Here is a 25,329-nt window from a genome sequence, read left to right on the forward strand (position 1 = left end):
TGCAGCTTGGAATGTCCATGTTTTTAGATATAGGCTAGAAATCCTATTAACTTGTGCCCAATCTTTTTCCCTGTTCAGTTTCAGTTCCTCAAGTGTTTCCAGGAATGCTCTTGTGTAGGAAGTGAAAAATAATAGATCATGTTCCTCTGTGCCTTATATGGCTTTAACATATGGTGGGAACTTTTTTTCCAAAACACAGTTTGTGGAAAAACAATGAAATCCAAAATGGAGTTATGTGTCATGTGGCCTAGTCACATGCCCTTGCACACTTTGCTGAGTCATAGCAGCCATTATTTAGAGGCTGGAGAATTCTCAGGAAGGCTCACCAGGTGAAGAATATGCTTCTCCTAAATCATGTTATCTTTTCTAATGGCTCATTGCCTTCTCAGCTAGCTATCTATACTGAAAGCATTTTGCCTAGTGGGTATCACTATGAAGTGATTACATATGAAATACAGATACACAGTCAATATTTATAACTTCAGATACAAAAATGACCTGTGCACATACATAGATAATCATAGTTAGCAAATCAAAACTTTTCCATTAACACCTTACATGACCAATCTTGTACAACATGCATCATGATCATGCCATAACCATATCATGAAAATATTATTAGGATGAATATGGGGCACAGTGCCACAAAGGCATATGAAGTTATCTGGTATCGCTGACTCAGTGTAAACCTACAGAGCACATACTCACACACACACACACACATAGCTGGCCTGTGTCAGTTGATTTAGACTTGGAAGGCTTGGGCTGTAGGGTTGTAAAATTGCTGTATAAGCATTCAGGCTCAGGCTGAAGCCCAAGCTATAGGACCTTGCAAGCACAGTAGGGTCCCAGAACCAGACTCCAGACTTCACCCAAACAAGTTTTAGCCCCACAGTCTGTACACTGACAATTTAAATCCACTGACCTGTGGGCCAGCTGCCACAGTGCTACTGGTCTTTTATTGCAGAGTAGTCATAGCCTAAAAGACTGCTAAAGACTCCTTAAATGAAAGTGGCAGATGCTTAACAAAGTCACTGATTCTGTCTCCATTGATAATCATAGAGCCAGACTATGAAGCCTTCACTCATACTGGTAAGCAGTTACTCACTCAATATTAGGTAATAGGGAACACCTTTTTCTAACTCATGGTGGGTGGACCATGGCTAGGATGTGCCATTCAGCCTGCACTGGCTCCAGCTGCACTTTGACCCTGGCTGATAATCATGGCTCCAGTTCCCATTCTTAGCTCCACTCCTGGCCTGGCACCTAACTGCATCTCAAGGGATGTGAAGACAGATTCCATTATAGCTAAGGTGGATGCAAAACAAAACAAAACAAAACAAAAAATTGGAGGATACTGTTCTCTAATAACTCTTCCTTTGTTTTCCTTTCCTGTGAGACATTCTTTTGTTCTAAACCTCTCCTTCTCCTTAACTTGGTCCCTCTTTTTGGTGTATTTTTTGTCCTACCATGGAAAAGTCATTCAGTGTTAGCTAGTCCTATAAGTGCTTCCAGACAAGGGGTCACACACAGGGTTGTGATTTTGCTTGGCAGTATTCTTGGAGGTTTAAAAAAAGTGATATAATCTTTAATTAAATATTAATCTTGAATTCTTGTAGCCTCCAGAACAATCCTGAAGAGTTGGCAACCCTACATGGAATAATGCCTATCAGCAAATGGGTGTTCTAACACGCAAGGAGGGTACAAATTATACATCAAGTTCATAAAATGACTCAGAATCCATAAATTGTACATCGATAGGTTCCCCAAAGTGTCACCACATGATAACCAGGATTTAGAACACCTGGAACAGCCTGTGTTAAAGGATTTAAAAAAAATCCTAAAGCAGCAGAAGCAATGAGCTTGATTTATAGCAGAGTGGGAACTTTGTACACATAGCTCAAGAATGAATGATTAAGTGTATACTCTGACATGGACAGATTTCCCCCATGTGTATACACAATAGTGCATGCAAACCCACGTTCCTTTGCACACTTGCTCATATGACTAATTTTGTATTGCCTCCCATTGTTAACATTAAGTTATAAATGGAATCTGAAATCTGTGGTCTCTGCTCATTGTGATGGGAAGAACATTCTTTGCTAGAATGCTGTGGGTCAAGCATTTTTTTAAAACATCACTAGTACTAAGTGATTTATGATTGTAAGAATTATTTTTCTCCCAAACAGAGCTAATTCTATAGAAAAGCACAAGATAGATGTGTTGAATTTCACCCTGTGAATTCTAATAGCCAGGTTAAAAACTTGGCCTACATTTGGAAAATAAAAGTTAAGCCATTCTTTCATTTTGCTTTAGATGCTGACCACAGAAAGAAGGTATTATACACGAAGTGATGAAGACCATATAATTTCTGGTGTGAACAAACCTATCCCTGACACATCTCACTTCAAACTCAGAATTTCAACATCCTGCTAAATAAAGCCTACAGAACTGTTAACTGTGTTTAGAAATCTATAATGATACCAATAAGAAGACATCTAAGACTGCTAAGCCTTCTTTGGTAGTAATAAAAAAGAAGTATTGATAGAACTTTTCAAAAGCAACATCCTTCCACAGAACACAGTAAGAACACTAACAGCAGCTGAGATTTAATCTGTTTCTCTGTTAGCAAAACAATATATACAGGATGGGAAGTGTTAAGTAGAAAGGAAGGATTTTCCTTGTCAGAGAACTGTAAAGATGGCTTTGGACAATCTTGCATTTGGTGTTCCTTCTTTGCTCAATATTAATCATTATGTCTTATCAGAGATGATACTTTTCCCCCACTCTGCTGTTTACTAAAAATAGACCCACCTTTACTCTATTTCAATTTTTTAATGGCGCCTTCTTCAGATAAAGAAAAGAATAATTTTAAAAGCCAGTACTAATTCTGTAAAAACAGTGCTAAAGTAAATGTTTCAGCTAATGTGGTAAAAATATAATCTCTAAGAAGACATTATATATGATCTGTTGTATGTCTGACTCGGGAACATACGTGTTGCGAAGGTCAAGGTATTTTGCCCTTTGACATAGCAAGCTATGCCCCTGCTTAAGCTTATGCAGCATGACTCACTTTTAGCACTCACTATTCTACTAAATCAAGATATGGCTATGGGAAACATTTACTTTCCTTTTTATTGAATCTAGATGCAAGTCCTGGAGTGAATTTGGCACGGTGTTTATTCCGCACCTGTTTAAAATATGTTATGGGAGTCCTGGTGCACAGTGATTTATGTTTCCATTAGTGTTAATGAGAGTACTTTGTGTAAATCTCCATGTGTCCAGATGAAAAACACCCTCGTACACAGCTTTTGCTGAGAAGAAAAGAGCTTCTAAATATTTGAAAGATATTCTCATAAAGCATCCAAAGGCAATTTTAGGTTTAACAGAAGCCTTCCCCATTTTTCAAGGGGTTGGAAAAAAAACAGCGTAACACTGAAATGTTTTATGATGTTATTTTTATTTATAACTAAAAGGCAGAAAGTGCCTATTCTGGCCACAGGGCACCTGTTGACATAATTGTAAACATACAATGCAAAATTGCTTTTTTCCATGCTTTGCTTACTGATTTTCTTTATTGTTAAGGCAATATAAGTATAGCAAAATGCAATAAGAAAATGACTGTGCACAGATATATATTGCCATATGCTCTTAACAGATCTATGGACAATTACTCTGTCATATCCACATCTTTGTTTTGTGTGATCTATTGTCCCACAGTGCACAAATAGCTTTTGCAAGTGTTTAATCTGTCTGAGTCTCCCTTCCTCAAGTCCAATTTTTTATACACCCATTTGTTGTGTCTTACCATATAATTGGGGGCCAAAGTATATATGCTCTTTTGCCTGTGGCTCATCTTCATAAATGGTGTTGCTCTGAGAGCCTTCAGAAAGACTTCTGATCTTCACTTCTAAATTAAAAAAAAATAGGTGTCTAATACTGCAAGGCTGTGTCTAGACTGGCCAGTTTTTCCAGAAAATCAGCCGCTTTTCTGGAAAAACTTGCCAGCTGTCTACACTGGCCACTTGAATTTCCACAAAAACACTGACTTCCTACTGTGAGAAATCAGTGCTTCTTGTGGAAATACTATGCTGCTCCCATTTGGGCAAAAGTCCTTTTGTGCAAAAGCTTTTGCGCAAAAGGGGCAGTGTAGACAGCTCAGATTTGTTTTGCGCAAAAAAGCCCTGATCGCGAAAATGGGCACGGAGATTGGCACGGATGCTTTTCCACAAAAAGTGATTTTGCGAAAAGCAAAAAGTGCTTTTGTGGAAAAGTGTCCGTGCCAATCTAGAAGCTCTTTTCCGCAAATGCTTTTAACGGAAAACTTTTCCGTTAAAAGCATTTGCGGAAAATCATGCCAGTCTAGACGTAGCCCAAATGTATAGGCAGGTGTATTATGTATTGTAAGAAGTTTCACTAGCTTCAATGGGATTCCACACAGTACAAAAAGTTGAGCATTTACCTAAATCTAAGCAGTACCTGGGCAGCAGTGTGCCTCATTTTGTATCAGTAGGTAGACCATCACTTCATACACCTAACCATATGGGGAAAGGTAGTGGACAAATGCTGAGTTTGCCAGTTCAATTATTACAGTGCATCCTTATGAGAATTATTGCCTAGGGTTATGCAGTATACTATGTACAGATTGAGCCATCAATCAATGGATCTCATCTTCTATGATGCCTTTGGTGAGTAACTAAGCCAGTCCTTGATCAGCATATCTGATTACAGATGTCACAGAAAATTCCACCATCTCTGGGTGTTGTACAATCTTTTTGGATTCTATGGGTTTTTTTTGGTAATGTCTGGATATGTTGACTCGCGAAGTGTTTGAGAGTCTGTATAATATTTTGCCTCCAGAACAATCTATCCTGAGTGATGATTTCCAGGTCACTGGCAGATATGCTGCATGACTTCATGTTGGCTTTTAAGATATCTTTATAATGTTTATACTGACCACCAATAGAGAGCTTTGCATGAACAAGTGGGCCATAGAAGACTAGCTTCAGTATCCGTGTATCATCTATCCTCATAACATGATCAATCCAGTGTAACTGTCCATAAGCATTTCTTCCATGCCCATGACACCACACAAGTTAAGGACCTCCCTGTTAGGTATTTTGTCCCATTAATTCATCTGGGTAATCTTCCTGAGTCGGTGCATATGGAACTGATCAAGTTTCGAAACATGGTGGTGATATATGGTCCGTGACTCTGAGCCATAAAGCAGGATATTCAGGACAGCTGTCAGTTAAACTGTTACCTTTGTATGAAGTTTAGCACCATGGTTATTCCATAAGCATTTGGTCAATCTTCTGAAGGCAGCACTTTGGCTAGATGAGTAGATACATCATCATCAGAGTTTAGGCTGAAGGACATGCTTCCAAGGAAACAAAACTTATCTACAGCCTTAAGGACAGTGTTAGCAGCCGTGATTGCAGGAGTGCTGGGCTCTTTCCAAACAGCCTGAGACATAAACTCTGCCTTCTTGAGGCTCACAATGAGTCCAAAATGGTGAGCAAAAGTAGCAAAATGATGAAAAAGCTCCTGTGCATCCTTAAGGATTTCTCATATTATGTCAGAATACAATTCCTTTATTTTAGTTTTTACTATTAATTTTTCTTCTCATTTGTATAAATGGTTGCAAAAATACCAAAAAAAAATAATAAACTTGCACAAATTTATGAAATGATATAAAACGTTAAAAATGTAAAATTCTCTCACCTTTTCATTATGAAAGAGAAAGTAAAGCACCCATGATAGATGTTAGCCATGTCACTCGGTGCTCACTTGGAAGTCTAATAGATATCACGGTGATGACGGCTGTATAAGAACCTGATTTAAATTGAATTATACCAAGGAAGTAGCATGAATTTAAAAGCCAGATGTTTTGCTGTGGGGGTGTCCCCTGTGGAAGACTTGCTATTTGCAAATGAAAACCTCAGTCAATATTTTAATGTCTTTCCTTTGTTACCTATAATTTATTTTCCTCAACCTGCACTATCATTCACATGGAATAAATATGATAGATGGAAAAATATTTATACTTTATTTGAATTTCAAACGCTCAAATGATTATTTTAATGATGCCTTTTTTTCTAACTCATTTCTCATGTCCCAGAAGAAAATAACTAGCAAAGCAGTTTTAGGTTGAGATTACAATTATTTATAAAATGGAGAGATCGGGTATTTTATATAGAAAATGGGTGGCTCAGATAACCAAGAAAACTGAAGACACAAACATTTTGCCTCAATATATATTCCATTGTCTAAACATTTCTCAGTATAATAGGATAAGAGATGCCTAATTGTATTGACTCATAAGTTTCTGATTTGTGACAGAATGTGGCAGGAAAGATTGAGAAGATGACAAATGAGTAAGCTAAGCACCATATTAATAAACTATTATTAATAAATATATTTCAGTAGCACATTACAGCTGTTAGAGATAGATGTCCTACAGATTGTGCCTTAATTTATGTACCTGAATGTAACAGAACGGAATTAACAAACACAGAAATTCTTGTCATTCTTTTACAATGATAAAAACAAGTTAGAAGGGAATTGGTTGGAACAATTGCTCGCATTGCTCTTCTGTGAGTGGAAACTTTTTTCTAGTTCTTGTCTTTCATCACTTTTTTTTTTTCAGCTGAAGGAGCTTGTTTTCAAGTATGAGTTTGGGGACAGCTGAACATGACATTTTACCAGCTAATTCCAACTATTAAATTATATAAATAATAATGTGCTAATTCAAACCAACAGATATGTGCTTTTTTGTAGGGGCATGTATGTTTATATACATTGTCATCCACAAACAGTAGCACACAGAACATTTGCTTGTAAGTAAAGTGCTAAAATACTCTGCGATGAAGTGGTTAAAGGAGATTTATAAAAATTTGAAAAGTCACTGCTTTTTTGAGAATGTGTGGTATTTACGTAAGTAAAAGAAGTGGTTGGTTGATATTTGGTTCGTGCTCACCATGAAGTTGAGTAAATGCTTGTGACTGTTGTGTATGTAATGGTCATCCTGGCATTTCATGAAAACTTGCAAAGACCCTCAAATCTAATGTAAATACCACCTCTTTTATCAGGTGTTCAATTTTGTTCATGGTAGAATAAGTGTATTGGTCACTCAATCAGATTTTGGCAGCCAACATCTATTTTTCTGTTTCCCGGAGACCTCTTAATATTTACATAGGAACAGAAATATAAAAGATCTGTTAGGTTACCTAGTCCATTCTCATGCCAAGACCTTTCCTTGCAGTATGTCTCATATAAAATTGTTTAAGCTCTCCCAAGTGATTGGCCCTGCACCATGTTCCTACAGGCAGTTGTAGACATACTGTAATAGATGTTCCATCTCATACTGTGAGTTCCGTTGGTGGAATCCCCAGCCTAAAAACTGAGAATCCAGACTGCATTATATAATGTTATTCATTGATCCTGAAAAGAGATCTAGCTGCGTCAGATGCCTATTTTCTCAGATAAACTTAAAAAACAACAAATAGGCTACGTCTACACTGGCCACAATTTCCGGAAAAGGGATGCAAATCAGGTAAGTCAGGATAGGGAAATCCGTGAGGGATTTAAATATCCCCCACGGATTTAAATAAACATGTCCGCCACTTTTTTTCCGGCTTGGAAAAGCCGGCTTGGGGAAAAGCCGGAAAAAAAGCGGCTATGAATGTTAGTTCGAACTAACGTCTGTTAGTTCGAACTAACATTGTAGTGTAGACATACCCTAAAGTACTACCGGACTATGGCTACGTCTATACTGGCCACAATTTCCGGAAAAGGGATGCAAATCAGGTAAGTCAGGCTAGGGAAATCCGCGGGGGATTTAAATATCCCCCGCGGATTTAAATAAACATGCCCGCCGCTTTTTTTCCGGCTTGGGGAAAAGCCGGAAAAAAAGCGTCTAGACTGGCGCGATCCTCCGGAATAAAGCCCTTTTCCGGAGGATCTCTTATTCCTACCTGAGGTAGGAATAAGAGATCCTCCGGAAAAGGGCTTTATTCCGGAGGATCGCGCCAGTCTAGACGCTTTTTTTCCGGCTTTTCCCCAAGCCGGAAAAAAAGCGGCGGGCATGTTTATTTAAATCCGCGGGGGATATTTAAATCCCCCGCGGATTTCCCTAGCCTGACTTACCTGATTTGCATCCCTTTTCCGGAAATTGTGGCCAGTATAGACGTAGCCATAGTCCGGTAGTACTTTAGGGTATGTCTACACTACAATGTTAGTTCGAACTAACAGACGTTAGTTCGAACTAACATTCATAGCAGCTACACTAGCGCTCCGCTAGTTCGAATTTGAATCGAACTAGCGGAGCGCTTAGTTCGAACTAGGAAAACTTCATTTTACGAGGATTAAGCCTAGTTCGAACTTACTAGTTCGAATTAAGGGGTGTGTAGCCCCTTAATTTGAACTAGTGGGCGGCTAGCCCTCCCCAGGTTTCCCTGGTGGCCACTCTGGCCAACACCAGGGAAACTCTATTGCCCCCCTCCCGGCCCTGGACCCCTTAAAGGGGCACGGGCTGGCTACGGTGCCCGTGCCAGGTGCAAGCCTGCCAGCACCCAGCCAGCAGACCCTGCACCTGGCACGGCACAGAGCCACCCACCCGATGTCCCCCAGCCCACCCCCTCTTCCCGGGACCAGGCTGGCGGCTCCAGGAGAGCTGCCAGCCTGGCCACCCAGGAGCAGGTATGCATGAAAATCAAGGGGGTCCACTGAGACCCCCGACCCTGAGCTTACAATGGCCGTCCTGGGTCAGACCAAAGGTCCATCTAGCCCAGTAGCCTGTCTGCCGACAGCGGCCAACCCTAGGGACCCTGGAGGGGATGGACCGAAGACAGTGACCAAGCCATTTGTCTCGTGCCATCCCTCTCCAGCCTTCCACAAACTTTGGGCAGGGACACCACTCCTACCCCCTAGCAAAGATTACTCCATGGACCCAACCTCCATGACTTGATCTCACTTCCCTTTAAACTCTGTTCTAGTTGTAGCCTTCACAGCCTCCTGCAGCAAGGAGTTCCGCAGGTTAACTATTTGCTTTGTCAAGAACAACTTTCTCTTACTAGTTTCAAGCCTGCTACCCATTCCTTTCCTTTGGTGTCCTCTAGTCCTTCTTTATGGGAACTCATGAAGAACTTTTATGAATGCACCCTCTCCACCCAACCCCTGCTTTTAGAGACCTCTATCCTGTCCCCGCTCCGTCTCCTCTTTTCTAAGCTAAACAGTCCCAGTTTTTGTAGCCTCTCTTCATCTGGGACCTGTTCCCAACCCCTGATCATGTTAGTTGCCCTCCCCTCCCCCAGCCTTTCTCTTCCCCTCTCCCACCTCCTTTTCCCAGTCTCCCCCAGTTTTGTTCAATAAAGACAGAGTCAATGTTGGAAGAAACGTTATCTTTATTTTGTACATCAATAAGAAGGGGGGCTAGGGAAGGGTAAGTGGAAGGAGGTGAGGGAGGAATGGGGTACGAGCCCCCGATGGGGAGGACTGGGCTGGCTCTGCGGGCTTCTGGGGGTGGAAGCTCTCCAGCAGCCCCCCGATTGTCCCCTCTCCCCAGATGGCAGCCTGCGGCAAGTGCAGCCGGTCTGATGGCCGAGTGCTGTGATGTGCCTAGTGTAGGTACTCCGGGCAATCCAAGCCAGGACTGCTTTGCAAGCGGGGCACCCCTTAGAACTGTCTGTCCGGGGTGGGGGTCGGGACCCTTTAAGCGCAGCCCTCGGCTAGCCTGAGACAGCATCTCCACGCTCTAAGTCCTCCTCTGATGCCCTGTCGGCACTGCTTCCGGCCATCCTTAAGCCCTGTTCAGGGTCCACTCAATGTGGACTTGCTAGTTCGAATTAGCAAAACGCTAATTCGAACTAGTTTTTAGTTCTAGACATGTTAGTTCGAATTAGCTTAGTTCGAATTAACTAACGAATTAATTAACGTTGTAGTGTAGACGTACCCTTAAAGACTAACAAAACATGTAGATGGTATCATGAGCTTCCATGGGCACAGCCCTCTTCTTCACTACAATATCTGAGGACCACATAAATGGGGGCGGGGGTAGGGGTTTACCCAGAGTAAACAAGTTTGCATTCCCTCCTGTCCTCAACTCCTCTCCTTTCTCCCCCCATACATACATAAATTGTAAAACCTTCACTATCTTTCCCTCCAGAATCTTTAATGGCAGGATGAAACCAATAGAACTGAATTTTCAAAGAATTTTCATTCTACTTTTCATCATTTCCCTTTTCATCCTCTATGCAAATACCAAAATATCTGTCACCAGTTGATCATTACATGATTTTGACCTAAAACCTTACTTACACTTACCTGTACTGATGGGAAATGATACAAGACTAGTATTTCAGGCCACATTTTCATATAGTAATTGGTAAAGCACCTTTCTTTGATACCAAAGTGCTTCCAGAAAGCACAAATATGCCACAAATACAGCTAGTTGGAAGTTTTATCTCCCAATGGATTGGGGGACCGGGGGGGGGGGGGGGAGGAGGGGAAGGATTAATGGGAAATATGGTTTCTGCAATACTGACTTGGCAGAAAGATTTGATTTTTCAGAAAATTTTCAATTTTCAGAAAGGTAATACAAAATGAAACATTTTGATGTAGACTGGGTGATCTAGATCAAAGTATTTCATTTTGTCTAACTGAATTGATACATTTTGTTTCTCGTCAGTTGGAAATAACTTCTGTCTTTGTGTGAGATGCCTAAAATGAGTTGTACTTTGGTGCTTCATGCCCCCATTTCCCCCCATGTACAGCACTCACTGACCAAACTACATATTCTGTTACATACCATGATCTTCCCTATAGGTGAAGTGTTATAGCTCATTGTTGGCATCTCATCACAATAAATCCTATGATCACTAGGCAGTCTTAAAAGTTCCTATGAACCAGATTCTACCTAATCTATTCTAAATTTCTTATTCTTTGGTAGTCCTTACTTGGCTTACTTTAGTCAATACATTTTGTCACTAAATTCCCTAATTTAATTTAAAATTTTTCTATTTACAAGCTACTTTCTCTGAACGTAAGTAATCTCACCTATTTCAGTTGGATGACTTGTTTTCATGGAAAGTCAGTTCATTGTGAGCAAGGCTACCAACAATAGTCCCATGTTGGTAACATTTAATAACTATACTTATAAAATAGTGAGTGAGATGTTTACTTGTAATGTTTGTACAAAACTAATGCTAAATAGGATGTTCCCATAGCTATATCTTGAAAGCCAGTAGTACAAAACCAATTTATACTCATGGGATAAAATTATCTTCCAGAATATACCTCGTACAATTGCACTACATTCAGTTGAATTATATGAGGTATAATTAAAAGTAGAATTGTACCTTTGGTATTTATCATATCTGTAGTACCTTCTTTATGGATGCAGGGATGGAATGCCTGTCTTAGGGCAAGTTTCTTCCTCATGCTGTAAGGTATATCAGAAAGGGCAGTCCATCAGGATCTCCCAAATAGTCCATGTGGTTGTCCCAGGGTACCACATTTGAAAATGAGTGAAATATATCTCCTCTTCATTTTCCAAGCACAGCATGCAAAAGCTGTGAGTGAGGCAGAGTAATACCCCTGATTAATCTACCACACCCCCATGAGATCTTCCAGGCAGCTGTCAATGGATCTTAGAAGGGTCCAGAAAATATAGTTGTCACAGAGAATCTGAACAACACCTACGTAGAAGCAATGCAAAGGTGGAGGAGGAGTTCTTTGTGTGGCCCCAATACCTTATGTGCATGAATATGCACATACGTGCATAGGTAAGCCAAAGTCTATTACTTTTCCATGTCACACAATGATAAGGCACCTAAATTCGTAGCATGATGGGTTAAATATCACAGCTGTTCTTGCAGTGAAGTCAAATAATACTCTTTTTGGCATGTATTGTAATAGATATGCCTTTGAAAATAAAGTCTTTCATTGAAAAAAAGTAATAGATCCACCTACCTATCTTTAATTTTACTCTCTCAGGGTATCATAGAATCATAGAATAATAGGACTGGAAGGGACCTCAAGAGGTCATCGAGTCCAGCCCCCCGCCCTCAAGGCAGGACCAACCTCCGTCTACACCATCCCTGACAGATGTCTATCTAACCTTTTCTTAAATATCTCCAGAGAGGGAGATTCCACCACCTCCCTTGGCAATTTATTCCAATATTTGACCACCCTGACAGTTAGGAATTTTTTCCTAATGTCCAATCTAAACCTCCCCTGCTGCACTTTAAGCCCATTACTCCTTGTCCTGTCCTCAGAAACCAAGAGGAACAAATTTTCTCCTTCCTCCTTGTGACACCCTTTTAGATATTTGAAAACCGCTATCATGTCCCCCATTAATCTTCTTTTTTCCAAACTAAACAAGCCCAGTTCATGAAGCCTGGCTTCATAGGTCATGTTCTCTAAACCTTTAATCATTCTTGTCGCTCTTCTCTGCACCCTTTCCAATTTCTCCACATCTTTCTTGAAATGTGGCGCCCAGAACTGGACACAGTACTCCAGCTGAGGCCTAACTAGTGCAGAGTAGAGCGGCAGAATGACTTCACGAGTTTTGCTTACAACACACCTGTTGATACAACCTAGAATCATATTTGCTTTTTTTGCAACAGCATCACACTGCTGACTCATATTCAACTTGTGGTCCACTATGACCCCTAGATCCCTTTCTGCCATGCTCCTTCCTAGACAGTCGCTTCCCATCTTGTATGTATGGAACTGATTGTTCCTTCCTAAGTGGAGCACTTTGCAATTCTCTTTATTAAACTTCATCCTGTTTACCTCTGACCATTTCTCTAACTTGCTAAGGTCATTTTGAATTATGTCCCTATCCTCCAAAGAAGTCGCAACCCCACCCAGTTTGGTATCATCTGCAAACTTAATAAGCGTACTCTCTATCCCAATATCTACATCATTGATGAAGATATTGAACAGTACGGGTCCCAAAACAGACCCTTGAGGAACTCCACTTGTTATCCCTTTCCAGCTGGATGTAGAACCATTAACAACAACTCTCTGACAACGGTTATCCAGCCAATTATGCACCCACCTTATCGTAGCCCTATCTAAGTTATATTTGCCTAGTTTATCAATAAGAATATCATGCGAGACCGTATCAAATGCCTTACTAAAGTCTAGGTATATGACATCCACCGCTTCTCCCTTATCCACAAGGCTCGTTATCTTATCAAAGAAAGCTATCAGATTAGTTTGGCATGACTTGTTCTTCACAAACCCATGCTGGCTATTCCCTATCACTTTTTTGCATATGATTTCCTTAATTACCTGCTCCATTATCTTCCCTGGGACAGATGTTAAACTGACCGGTCTGTAGTTTCCTGGGTTGTTCTTATTCCCCTTTTTATAGATGGGCACAATATTTGCCCTTTTCCAGTCTTCTGGAATCTCCCCTGTCTGCCATGATTTTTCAAAGATCATTGCTATAGGCTCAGATACCTCCTCTATCAGCTCCTTGAGTATCCTGGGATGCATTTCATCAGGACCTGGTGACTTGCTGACATCTAACTTTCCTAAGTGATTTTTAACTTGTTCTTTGTGTATCCTATCTTCTAAACTTACCCTCTCTCTGCTTGTATTCACTACGTTAGGCACACCTCCAGACTTCTCGGTGAAGACCGAAACAAAGAAGTCATTGAGCATCTCCGCCATTTCCAAGTTCCCTGTTACTGCTTCTCCCTCCTCACTTAGCAGTGAGCCTACCCTGTCCTTGGTCTTCCTCTTGCTTTTAATGTATTTATAAAAGGTCTTCTTGTTTCCTTTTATGCCTGTAGCTAGTTTGATCTCATTTTGTGCCTTTGCCTTTCTAATCTTGCCCCTGCATTCCCGTGTTGCACTACAGTGTCATTTCGAAATAGCTTATTCCAAAATAGTAAATTCGAAATAGCTTATTTCAAAATAACGCATCTACACACAAAATGCATTTTGAAATAGTATTTTGCTATTTCAAAATAGTGCATCCACACAGAGTGGACTCTGAATCACATTTAAGGCTGTCCGGAACTAGTTCCAGCAGGGCACCAGGTAAGGACTTACTGTGTGGGCTGCTGCCTGAGGCTATCTGAGGTCTGTGCTTAAAAGGACCTCCCTGGACAGCCACTTCTCAGCTTTCCCTGCTTGCTTGTCTACCTCGATGAGGGACAGCAAAGCATTTTGTCTCTGCGTGCTCTGGTTGCTCTCATTCGGGACATCACAGTACTCTGCAACATGGAGCCACTCTGGGCACTCTGGTGTTTCTCTTGGACACGTTGGTGCGAGCCTGGCTGCACTTTCTACAGGCTGCCATCTGGGAGGTCCACCAGGGGGCTGTCAGTATCCAGGAGGCCCTGCGGGAGAGCTTCCACCCTGAGAAGCACTAAGAGCCTCCCTGGTCTGCCCCACTGGGGGCTTGTGCCTCATTCCTCCCTCACATCCTTCCACTTACCCCTCCCTAACCTCCCTTCCTGATGTCAAATAAAATACATGTATTTTCATGAACTCTCTTTAGTTGAAAGTAGGAATAAGATCCTCCGGAAAAGGGCTTTTTTCCGGAGGATCGGGGCCAGTGTAGACGCTCTTTTCCGGCTTTTCTAAAAGCCAGAAAAAAGCAGCGGACATTTTTATTTAAATGCCGTGGGGGATATTTAAATCCCCTGCGGATTTCCCTATTACGACCTGTGAAATTAACATGCCCCTTTCGGAAAAGGGGCCAGTGTAGACGTAGCCTATGGGTTCCGGGGAGGGGGGAAGGAGGGGAGTGTTCTTGGTTGAGGCCAGAGTGGCCACCGGGGCACCCTGGGAAGTCTGGAAGCCCCCTATTTCGAAATAAGTGTCTACACAGCACTTACTTTGAAATAGCATTTCGAATTTGGTGTTATTCCTCATAGAATGAGGTTTACCAAATTCAAAATAAGTGCTCCGCTATTTTGAATTAATTTTGAAATAGCGGTTTGGCTTTGTAGACACTAGGAAAGTCTGTTAGGGCTGTTATTTTGAAGGGCTGTTATTTCAAAATAACTTTGCTGTGTAGACATACCCTCAGTTCCTTAATACTATCTTTTCCAAACAGACATTTATCTTTCTCTAACTTCTCCTTCACACTGAAAACAGGCTGGTGTTGCACATATACCAGGACTTGTAATTCATTCTAATTTTCAACTTGCAAAAAGTCCATTGGGATCTAGTCACCAGAGAGAGGTAGTGGAGAATACCAGAAATGGTGAGAAGGAAATAATCCCAATAAAGGTTCTATCCATCATTTTTCTTTTGATTTACTTCTGTTTTGTCTACACATTTGAACTACAAATGTAAGGTAATATATATATATATATATATATCTGTTATTTATTTTTAGTATATTTTCCAAATTTCTTTGTCTTACTGTATGTAGGTAATTATTCTTTCCGAAAGAAAAGGCAATATTCAAATCTTACTGGATTCTGAGCTTCCACAACTTCTCATAATGCCAATGAGTGCTACAGTTGCTTGTTCCATGTCAATATTTATCCCTAAATGAATTGTTTTCCTTAAAAATTCCCAAATCCCTTTTTACAGTTTTCACTCAGGGATGACTGTTCTTAACATTTCTAAGATGCATTGACAAACTGTACACTAATTCGCAGTTGTGTGTATTGTTTGTGACAACTCCCTGGTTAGTTCTCACTTGTCACTTCTTTGTCCCTTTTGGGCACTGGAAATTAAAACTGACATGGACAATTTCTGCAGGGAAAAGTGAAAAAGCTAAGAAGAAAATTCAATCTATACATGCTTTGTTTTTGATATCTCTGTGTAATACAATCTCCTGTATATCCATTGCATGCATGTTTGAAGAATAACATACATTTACAAAATTATTTGAAAAAGCAAACAACTGTGTTTGATTTGATACAAGAACTGACGTATTAGATCAGACCAATGGTCTTGCTTCTGATAGTGGTCTGTACCATAATATCATGGGAAGTACACCACACATAGGAATTAGAGTGATCAATTCCACTTTCCCCTCACAGCTCCTAGCCATCTGACTTGTTGACACTTTTAGGATCCAGATTTAAGATATACAGGTAAGCTACAGAGCATGTAAATACCCTAGTATATTTCACCCCCTTCCCCCCATTTACCAACTATGCATTGTTCAGCATAGAAGAAAATTACTCTGTTAATGATGTTTTCTGCTAGATATAGAGAAAATTTAAGAGTCACAGGCCAGATTTCCAAAGCCGTTTTGGCATCTACAGATGCAGATAGATGTATATGGGATTTTCAAAAGCACCTAAACAAGTTAGGTATCCAACTTGCCTAGACATGTCTTAAAATCCCACTAGGCACTTATCTGTAACCTAAAGAGCCTAAAATATCTTTGAAAATATCATTCCTGAATTCTAACTCAGACTCTCTTAGAAAATGTTATATCTCAATAAATATGCTAGTATGTCTGCATATGCAAATACAAGCACAGTTAGCCTATGTCTAAACAGAAGTGTTATTTAGGAATCACTAACGTTATTCTGAAATAATATAGTACGCATCTATACTGCCAGCCTCTATTGTGAAATAATGTCGACCTGGAAGACTTCTTACTATGACTCCTGTAACCCTCATTTCACAAGGAGTAAGGGAGTGTTCTTCCTTTGACTTCCTGATGAGTTAAGTTACTTTGACTTTGGCTAAGCAATAAACGTAGCTGAAGTTGCGTATATTAATTTGATTTTGTCCTGTAGTGTATATGTACCCTTACTGACTACAATGGCAGAGCAGACTGCTCACCCGAAATTGAACTTTGAGCCCAAATCTCAAACAGATTAACATTAAATACTCTAAAGAGTTTAACTGAACTATATTTAAATTTCTCTAAACGTGCATATTGTACTATGAGTAGCTCACATTGTCTTTTGGTTGCCTAGTGCCCTGAAAGACATTACTATGTCCTATGAGCTCCTCTTTCTTGGCGATCCAATAAATGAACAGTGATTTGTGGAGCTAGGAGGGCCCAGAAAGGCATTTGTAAAATGCTAGATGAATTTTAAAATGGAGTGGGTTTATCTTAAAGAGTTTCAGTTCATGTGGGAAGTTCCAGGATGCCCAAAGTATACTGGGTTTCCAAGTCTGATTAAGTTTGAATACCCACAGTTCTTCCCTTCAGGAGTCTGTGACCAGTGGTTTTCAGTGACAAAACATAATTCTTAAAGTCAAAGTGTTGTTTATTTTAGCACTAGAAGTAAAGCTCTTAGGGTACGTCTACACTAGCCCCCTAGTTCGAGCTAGGGAAGCTAATGAGGGTGACCAAAATTGCAAATGATGCTCGGGATTTAAATATTCTGTGCTTCATTAGCATATTCCCAGGCGGTTGCCATTTTGGAAATTGACTAGCCCGGAATTACTGCCTGCGTCTAAATGTGGCAGAGAAGCAAGATTCTGAGGTAAACCCCTTAGCAGTGGCGGATTTGGGTCAGAGCGAGAGGGGCGGCTGCCCTGCGCCCCGCGCTTGCAGAAGCCCCACGCATATGCCGTGTCAAAGGGGGGCCCCCGCAAAATTGTGCTGCCCGGAGACTCACGGCACTCTCATCTGCCCCTGCCCATTAATTCGAATTAACAGTTAAACCTCATTCCATCCGCTTCATTTGCAATTTCAGTCGCCCTCATTAGCCTCCCTAGTTCGAACTAGGGCTAGTGGGGACGTACCCTTAGAGAAAAAGGATTGTAAATCAACAGTCTTCCTAAATGGGTATCTTACTTAAAGGCTCACCATCCTTGATGTTAATCTAGGCATGTCTAACTTCTTCAGACATCCCCATAGCTACCTGTGTCTCAGGTAGTTTCCCCTCCCCACTTGTGAGAGTCATTTTTTTTTCCAGTTTACCAGCATTTTTTTTGTTTCCTGTGTTCCCATGCCTTTTCCTGTCCTCGCATAGTCTCTTAATAACCCTCAAGTATTTACCTTCTCCATTAAACTAAATCAATATATTTATATAGTAAACATTCCAACAACCAGGTCAACCTACAGCATTCACCAATTAGATAGAGCAATACTTACCTTCTGGTCGGTGGTGCCACAGACCCATAGAATGCCCTCTCCTCCATGGAGTGCAGCAGGACGCTCTATACTATTGCATTTAGTACCAGTGTGAGCAAAGACAAAGGGTATGTCTACACAGCAAAGTTATTGTGAAATAACTTTACCAGCATCTACACAGCCAAACCGCTATTTCTAAATTAATTCAAAATAGCGGAGCACTTATTTCAAATTTGGTAAACCTCATTCCATGAGGAATAACATCGAATTTGAAATAGCTAAATCGAAATAAGCACTGTGTAGATGCTTATTTCGAAATAGGGATCCTCCAGCCCTACCCAGGGTGTCTTGGTGGCCACTTTGGGTCAAACCAGGAAAACTCTTCTGCTCCCTCCCAGCCCTGGAGCCCGTAAAGGGGTAGACTCTGGCCACCCCAGTTATGTTCAGTAAAGAGAGTTTGTTTTTGGCAACACACGTGTTTCTATTTTACATCAGGAAGGGGCATTAGGGAAGGGAAAGTGGAAGAATGTAAGAGTGGAATAAGGCACAAGGCCACAGTGGAGCATGCCAGGACGATTTCACTCCTCCTCCATCTAGAAGCTCTCCTGCAGGGCCTCCCAAATACCAACAGCCCCCCGATGGGCCTCCAAGATGGCAGCCATGCGGTGCTGCATGTACAGGCCAGCCACGTGGTCACCCTCTGCCATCCAGCTGGCAGGAAAGCCTACCCCTTTCTTTCACACAAATTGTGTGGAATATTCCTCTCGGAGAGTTCCAGGCGGGTGAGGAGGCATCTAAATTGGGCCTTCAGCTGGCTTAAGACACCCTCCACCATGATGTAGACTCTGCTAAGCCTGGCATTAAAGGCCTGCAGGGAGAGGTTGAGGTGTCCCGTGTAGGGTTTCATGAGCCACGGCTGTAGTGGGTAGGCCGCATCCCCCACCAGGCACACTGGCATGTCCATGTCCCTGACCCTGATGTGGTGGTCAGGGAAGAAAGTCCTGGCAGGAAGCCTCTGGCACATGGAGGAGTTGCAATACACCCGCGAGTCGTGTGCCTTGCTGGACCAGCCCACGTTAATATCCAGGAAGCGGCTTCCGTGGTCAGACACAGCGTGCAGGATGACCGAGAAGTAACCCTTCCAGTTAATGTACAGGGATGCCTGGTGGTCTGGGACACGGATGGGGATGTGCATCCCGTCAATTGACCCCCCCCCCCCCGCAGTTGGGGAAGCCCAGGGTGCCAAAGCCTTTGATGACCACATCAGTGAGGCAGATGACTCTGCAGAACAGCACTCTATTGATGGCCTTGACCACCTGCAGAGGTACACACAAAACTGGGAGTCACTGGGGTGCCAGGGTGGCTGACAGAGCTCCTTCCCCGCCACTGCCCCACACTCCCTCCCCAGGAGCAACCCCCCCTGCAATTTTGGCCACCACGGGTAGTCTGTAGTGCGGCTGGGACAGAACAAACCTTCCTGAGGAGGGGACTTGCACCACCTTCCCTGCTTTTCCCTGGGGTAGCCATCCCCTCCTTGTCTCCCCCCCCCCCCAGCACAGTGGCTGGAGACTGCCATACCTGCATGAGCACTGCTCCGACAGTGGATCTCCCCAGGCTGAACTGGTTCACCACGGATCGGTAGCTATCCAGTGTGGAGAGCTTCCAGAGGGTGATGGCCACATGCTTCCAGAGGGGAATGGCAGGCCTCATGTGCATGTCCCATCACTGCAGAGCAGGGGTGAGCCACTCACAGAGCTCGAGGAAGGTATCCTTCTTTATTCTGAAGTTCTGGGTCTATTGTTGATCTCCCCAGCACTCCAGGATGATGTGGACTCACCAGTCGCTCCTGGTGTCCAGACACCAGATATGGTGGGGCATGCTGACGTCCAGGTGCTACTGCTGCTCCTCCTCGTCCCCCAGGATGTTGCAAGGCAGACTCCAGGAATTGCTGCCAGGCTTTCAGCAAGATATCCAAAATGAGCACCAGAGTGTCCAGGGGCAGCTCTGGCTCCATGGTGCCAAGTGCTGTGGTGTCCCAAGTCAGGGCAACCAAAGCAGACAGAGACAAAAATGCTTTGCTGTACCTCAGCAAGGTAGGCAAGCAATCAGGGAAAGCTGAGAACCGGCTGTCCAGGGGGGTCCCTTTAAGCACAAGCCTCAGATAGCCTCAGGCAGCAACCACACAAAGTAACTACTGACCTGATGCCCTGCTGGAACCTGTTTCAGCTGGCCTTAAATGCGATTCAGTGTCCAATGAGTATGGATGAGCTATTTCAAAATAGCAAAATGCTATTTTGAAATGCATTTTGTGTGTAGATGCGTTATTTCAAAATATCTTATTTCAAATTAACTATTTCAAAATAAGATATTTTGAAATAACGCTGTAGTGTAGACATACCCAAAGTGTGTAAGTTAAGGGGTAGGCCTGGTCCACCACACTGAATGGAAGTAAAACTCAAGACTCAGCACTTTTGGTGTGTGCTGCAACACACATTATTTAATGAAAGGTTAATTTCATAGTTAACCTCTAGTAAGTGTGGAATTGTGGATACAGGAACATAAATGAGAGTAAAGGGAGGAGAGGGATTAGATAAGGGAACTGTTGTTTAAAAATCATGCTTGATGGATGGGGTAGTTCTTAGATCAGGCCTATATTAGCTGTATTCAGTGACTTGGGCCGTGTCTTCACTCGAGAGTTTACAGTGGTGCAGCTGTACCAACACAACTGAACCTCTGTAAGATCTCTGATATATCTGCTGTATGCTGATGAGGGAGAGGTCTCCTGTTGACATAATAAATCCACCCTGCTGAGAGGCTGTAGCTATGTCAGTGGGAGAAGTTCTTGTGCAAAGTACCATTGTGCAAAGTACCACCATACTGGCTTATGTTGCTTGGGTGTGTCTGTGTGTGTATGTGTGGGGGGGGAGGATTAGAATATTCACATCCTTGAGGGACATAGTTATTCCAGCTTAAGTGATAGTGTAGACATAGTCTTAGACTCTTTGTCGTAGGAACCATCTTTCCGATCAGTGTGTATACAGTGCCTAGTGCAAAGGCAACCTGATCTCTGGGACTTCAAGGTGCTACCACAATATAATAGTAAACACTATTAATTTCAGTTTGTCAGCATCTCTCACTTCCTTCTCTGAGTCTCACATAGATACTCATGCAGGGGATGAGAGAGGATGAGGGGGATGGGTCTACCATTACAAGGGAAATAAAAGTTGGATGGAAAAAGGAGGGGAAGGAGAGTAAGAAGGAAGGGGATAAGTGATAGAAACCCTGAGTTAAATCTTGATGTTCCTCAGGAACAGATTGGGATATCTTTTTTTGACATGTTCATGTGCTCTAGAGCATTATGCGTTCTGGGGTGCTTTAATCAGCACTAACATAAGATGCTGTCAGCCTGTTGGTAAAGCCTAGGAGAAAGGGATCCCCAGAGAAGAGCCAAAAGTCGCCCTCCCCTAAAGTTATCAGAGAGAAAACTTTAGAACGGGCCAGGCCTGAGCCCAGCTGCTTCTAGGGAAGTGAATTCTGGGAGAAACAAAGGCAGCTGGGAAGTAGGAAGGTGAAAGAAAGGAACAGGAAGACTTGTATTTGGAGGGAAGAGTCACTTTGGATCATACTGAGTCAGAAAGGTATTGAGCCAGAAGTGGCTTGGAGAACAGGTCAAGAAAGATCCATGTTTCAGAAGAGAAAGAATGTTCTAAAGGAAAAACTGAAAGGATGCAGGTGATATAGGAGCAGGATGCGGCAGCCAGAAGGAAAGGAGGCTGACCAGAGAATGACTGTGTATTTTTATTGGTTTTGAGAAACTATAGGTATGAGTCAAATCAGCATTCAAACAGAGTATCTCCATATAAACCAGTGCTTCTATATTGGTATAAGTGTGAGAAAAAGGGGGTTCTATGTTTTGTTCCTGGTTCCATCATTCTCCTTTCCTTACTCCCTCTCCATAAGTGTCTTCTCTCTTCTTGTTAGCCTCACTTACGGTATGTCTACACTACCACCCTACTTCAAACTAGGGTGGCTAATGTAGTCATTCGAACTTGCAAATGAAGCCCGGGATTAAAATATCCGAGGCTTCATTTGCATGTTCCCGGGCACCACCATTTTTAAATGCCCAGTAGTTTGAACTCCCCACTCACGGCTACATGCAGCACAGGCTAGGTAGTTCGAATTAAAGCTCCAAATTCGAACTACCATTACTCTTCCTGCAATGAGGAGTAATGGTAGTTCGAATTAGGAGCTTTAATTTGAACTACCTAGTCCGTGCCGTGTGTAGCCACGGGCGGGGAGTTCGAACTACCGGGAATTTAAAAATGGCAGCACCCGGAAACATGCAAATGAAGCCCGGGATATTTTAATCCCAGGCTTCATTTGCAAGATCGAATGACTACATTAGCCACCCTAGTTCGAACTAGGGTGGCAGTGTACACATACCCTTATTGCTTTCCCCATCTTCAATCCTCTGGCCTCCTTCTGCCCTCTGTCAACCTATGTTTCTCTCCCTCCTCTTTACTTTCCCTGTCTCTGCTAAATGTTTACCAACCCACTGTGGTAGCATCCCAACAGTGAGCACCCCACATGCTGAGATCATTGTGGCTGGAAAGATTCCCAGAACCAGTGGGTGTATTGCTGGGTTTGGAGAACAGGAAACAGTAAGTGAGCTCACTTTATATTACACAGAGTTGCCAGTGTTTTGCTTTGGTTTGTTTTTTTCCAAATTTTCAGTATTTTTCTCAAAGGCTACAGGAATGGACTGACTTTCTGTTCTAAATGAACATTGTAGCTAACACTGAGCCCTTGATCCTGCTCTTCTTTGCATGCTGTGCAGCAGAAAGCACAGCGCTAGTGCACATTTAATCACTAGGCATAATCCTCCGCTCTGACTGAAAGCAAGTCTCAAGGACTGGCACTCCTACTCCATTATTTAGTGCAAGGAAAATAAAAAAGTTGGGGGTATGAGAGCAGAGTGTGCTGTTCTAGGAGACATGTTTTTTTTTGTGAGAAAAGTGACATTCAAATCAGGTGCTTATCAGACAGCTACCCTCTTTGATCTTCCTCCTGCTAATCGTCAAAAATAACCATGGCATCACAACAGAAATTTCATTAATTCAGCCTCAACTTGACCTAACTATGGTTCCTGTTCTGCTCATCATTTTTTACCTTGCAGTTATAAGTCACATATCTGCTAAAATATGCTCACAAAAATCAGCCATCAAATCATTTTAGATAATGAGTATGTTCATAAATGTGGCTATTTAAGAAAGACAAAAGGGGACTATTTTTTTTCTAAATGGACAGTTGTGAAAAGTTTATGTTGTTCAGAACAGGACTGTTGTCCTCCCTGCTTCCTCTTGTCTATGCAAGTAAATACTAAACCAACAAAGAGTACCCAGTTGTTTGTTGTGGTAATGTAATGCACTAACCCCAGAGTGGGCCAGCTGTTAGGTTTATCTCTGTCACTGAGAAATTTGCAACTATCCAAACAACATGATGGTGGGTTTTACAGTGTAGTTAGGTAAAAAGCAAAGGATTGTGTCTTATGGTGCAATTCTCTTCAGTTACTTTATTTATATCTTCAAATACTCTGTGTATTCCTTATAGAAGGCTATTTCCTTTATGTTATATGGGAAACAAGGTCTACAAAGATAAATGTGTTCAGTAGAATTTTCTATTCATGTTAGGCTAATTTCATCACACAAAATACTCTTCCATGCTGTCAACTATTGACCCCCCTCCCCAAGGCATATATTTAAATTCCAAATAAAGTTTAGGAGTGAAAAATTAACGATTTTTCTATTTGCTTGGGTTCTATTTCTGTTAATGAGAGTAACTGTCATCAGCTATAACTTTGTTATCATAGTTTATTTGCTAATTTCACATTATTATGTGATCTCACTAAAATTAATTGGAGTTAGCTATGATATTCAAACATTTTCTCATTGATGGAGAAGACATAGATAATTTCGCTAATCAAATTTCGCACTAGGAGCTATGGTAATACAAATAAATAAATGAATAAATAATAGATATATTTTAAGCTGGTTACCAGAGAAATAGGAAATCTTTTCTTTTTAAAAACAAGGGAATGTAATACTCATGTATATTATTAGAATGACTGCTATGAAAGTGATTCTTACAGGTATTCCCACTTTTAAAATGTTAAGTGATAGCTTATCTATATGGCTCCAATGTTTGGACTATGGGGATGTAAATTGCAGATGGCATTAGTGTGCTGCTCTATAACTGCTCCCAGGTAGACCCTACAAAAACAACCGAAGGAATACCTAGTTCATGGTAATATAGGTGCCTTTCAGGTTAGTCTTGTAGGATTTGTACAGGGCAGTTACAATACAACACACATGTGCAGTCTACAAATTTATTTATAGCCCTGAAATCTGAACTGCAGGGCATGAAGTCACTCCCTTAGAATTAGGCTGCTCAGAAATATTTCACGTTAATGCCATCACTAAAAGTCCAGGCAAACAATAGTTATGCAAGAAGTCATATCCAAAGCAACCTCAACTCACATACCAAACATTATAGGAGCCAAACAGTTGGGGGGTACATCTGCACATCACCTAGAAAATATCATTCCCAGTTTGCTAGACCCACACATTCACTAGCTCTGCTCTAGTTCTAATCCTAAATCTGCAGCTACATGTGTGGTGGCATGGACTAGCTGCGCAAATACAATGCTACATGACTCCCAGGATACTTCTATAGGTGGCTCACCCAAGTTGCTGCCTGCACTGTTATAGCCACACCGCTGTTTTAGGCAGGAGCTATTGCTTGTATGTCTGCCCAAGGTGAGAATTACATCTATTAGCCGCTGTATAATTGAGATGAGATGCACCTTTGGACTCCTTGGCATTTACAACATGGCTTCTAACATTTAACCAGTTACATGGCACAAATCTACTTCCTCACACTCAGCTTTAGCTCTAGTCTCATGGTGTCTCAGTGTTTTGCCACTAACCTGGGGTGTGTATCCTTCAATTATGTAGCTTCACAAACCAACCCTAGCCCACAGAATCAGGATTCAAACTGAAAGTAGAGAAAGGTGAGACAAATGGACATGAGAAACAGAAGGGCCTTACGGAGGAGCAATGATGTGGAGAATTGCATGACATATAATGATGCCCAGGATATAATGACGCTGCCAATCCCTGCCATATAATGTAGCTGGGGCAGGGCTTGGCAGAGGGACTTATTTGTCCCTATTGCACTGACCTAAACCTGGTTAGGTAGCAAGGTCTATGATTTTCTCACAAGTTTTGAGCTCATTCTAAGCTCATTCC

This window comes from Pelodiscus sinensis, chromosome 1 (assembly GCF_052426305.1).
Source record: "Pelodiscus sinensis isolate ZL-2025 chromosome 1, ASM5242630v1, whole genome shotgun sequence".
Taxonomy (NCBI): domain Eukaryota; kingdom Metazoa; phylum Chordata; order Testudines; family Trionychidae; genus Pelodiscus; species Pelodiscus sinensis.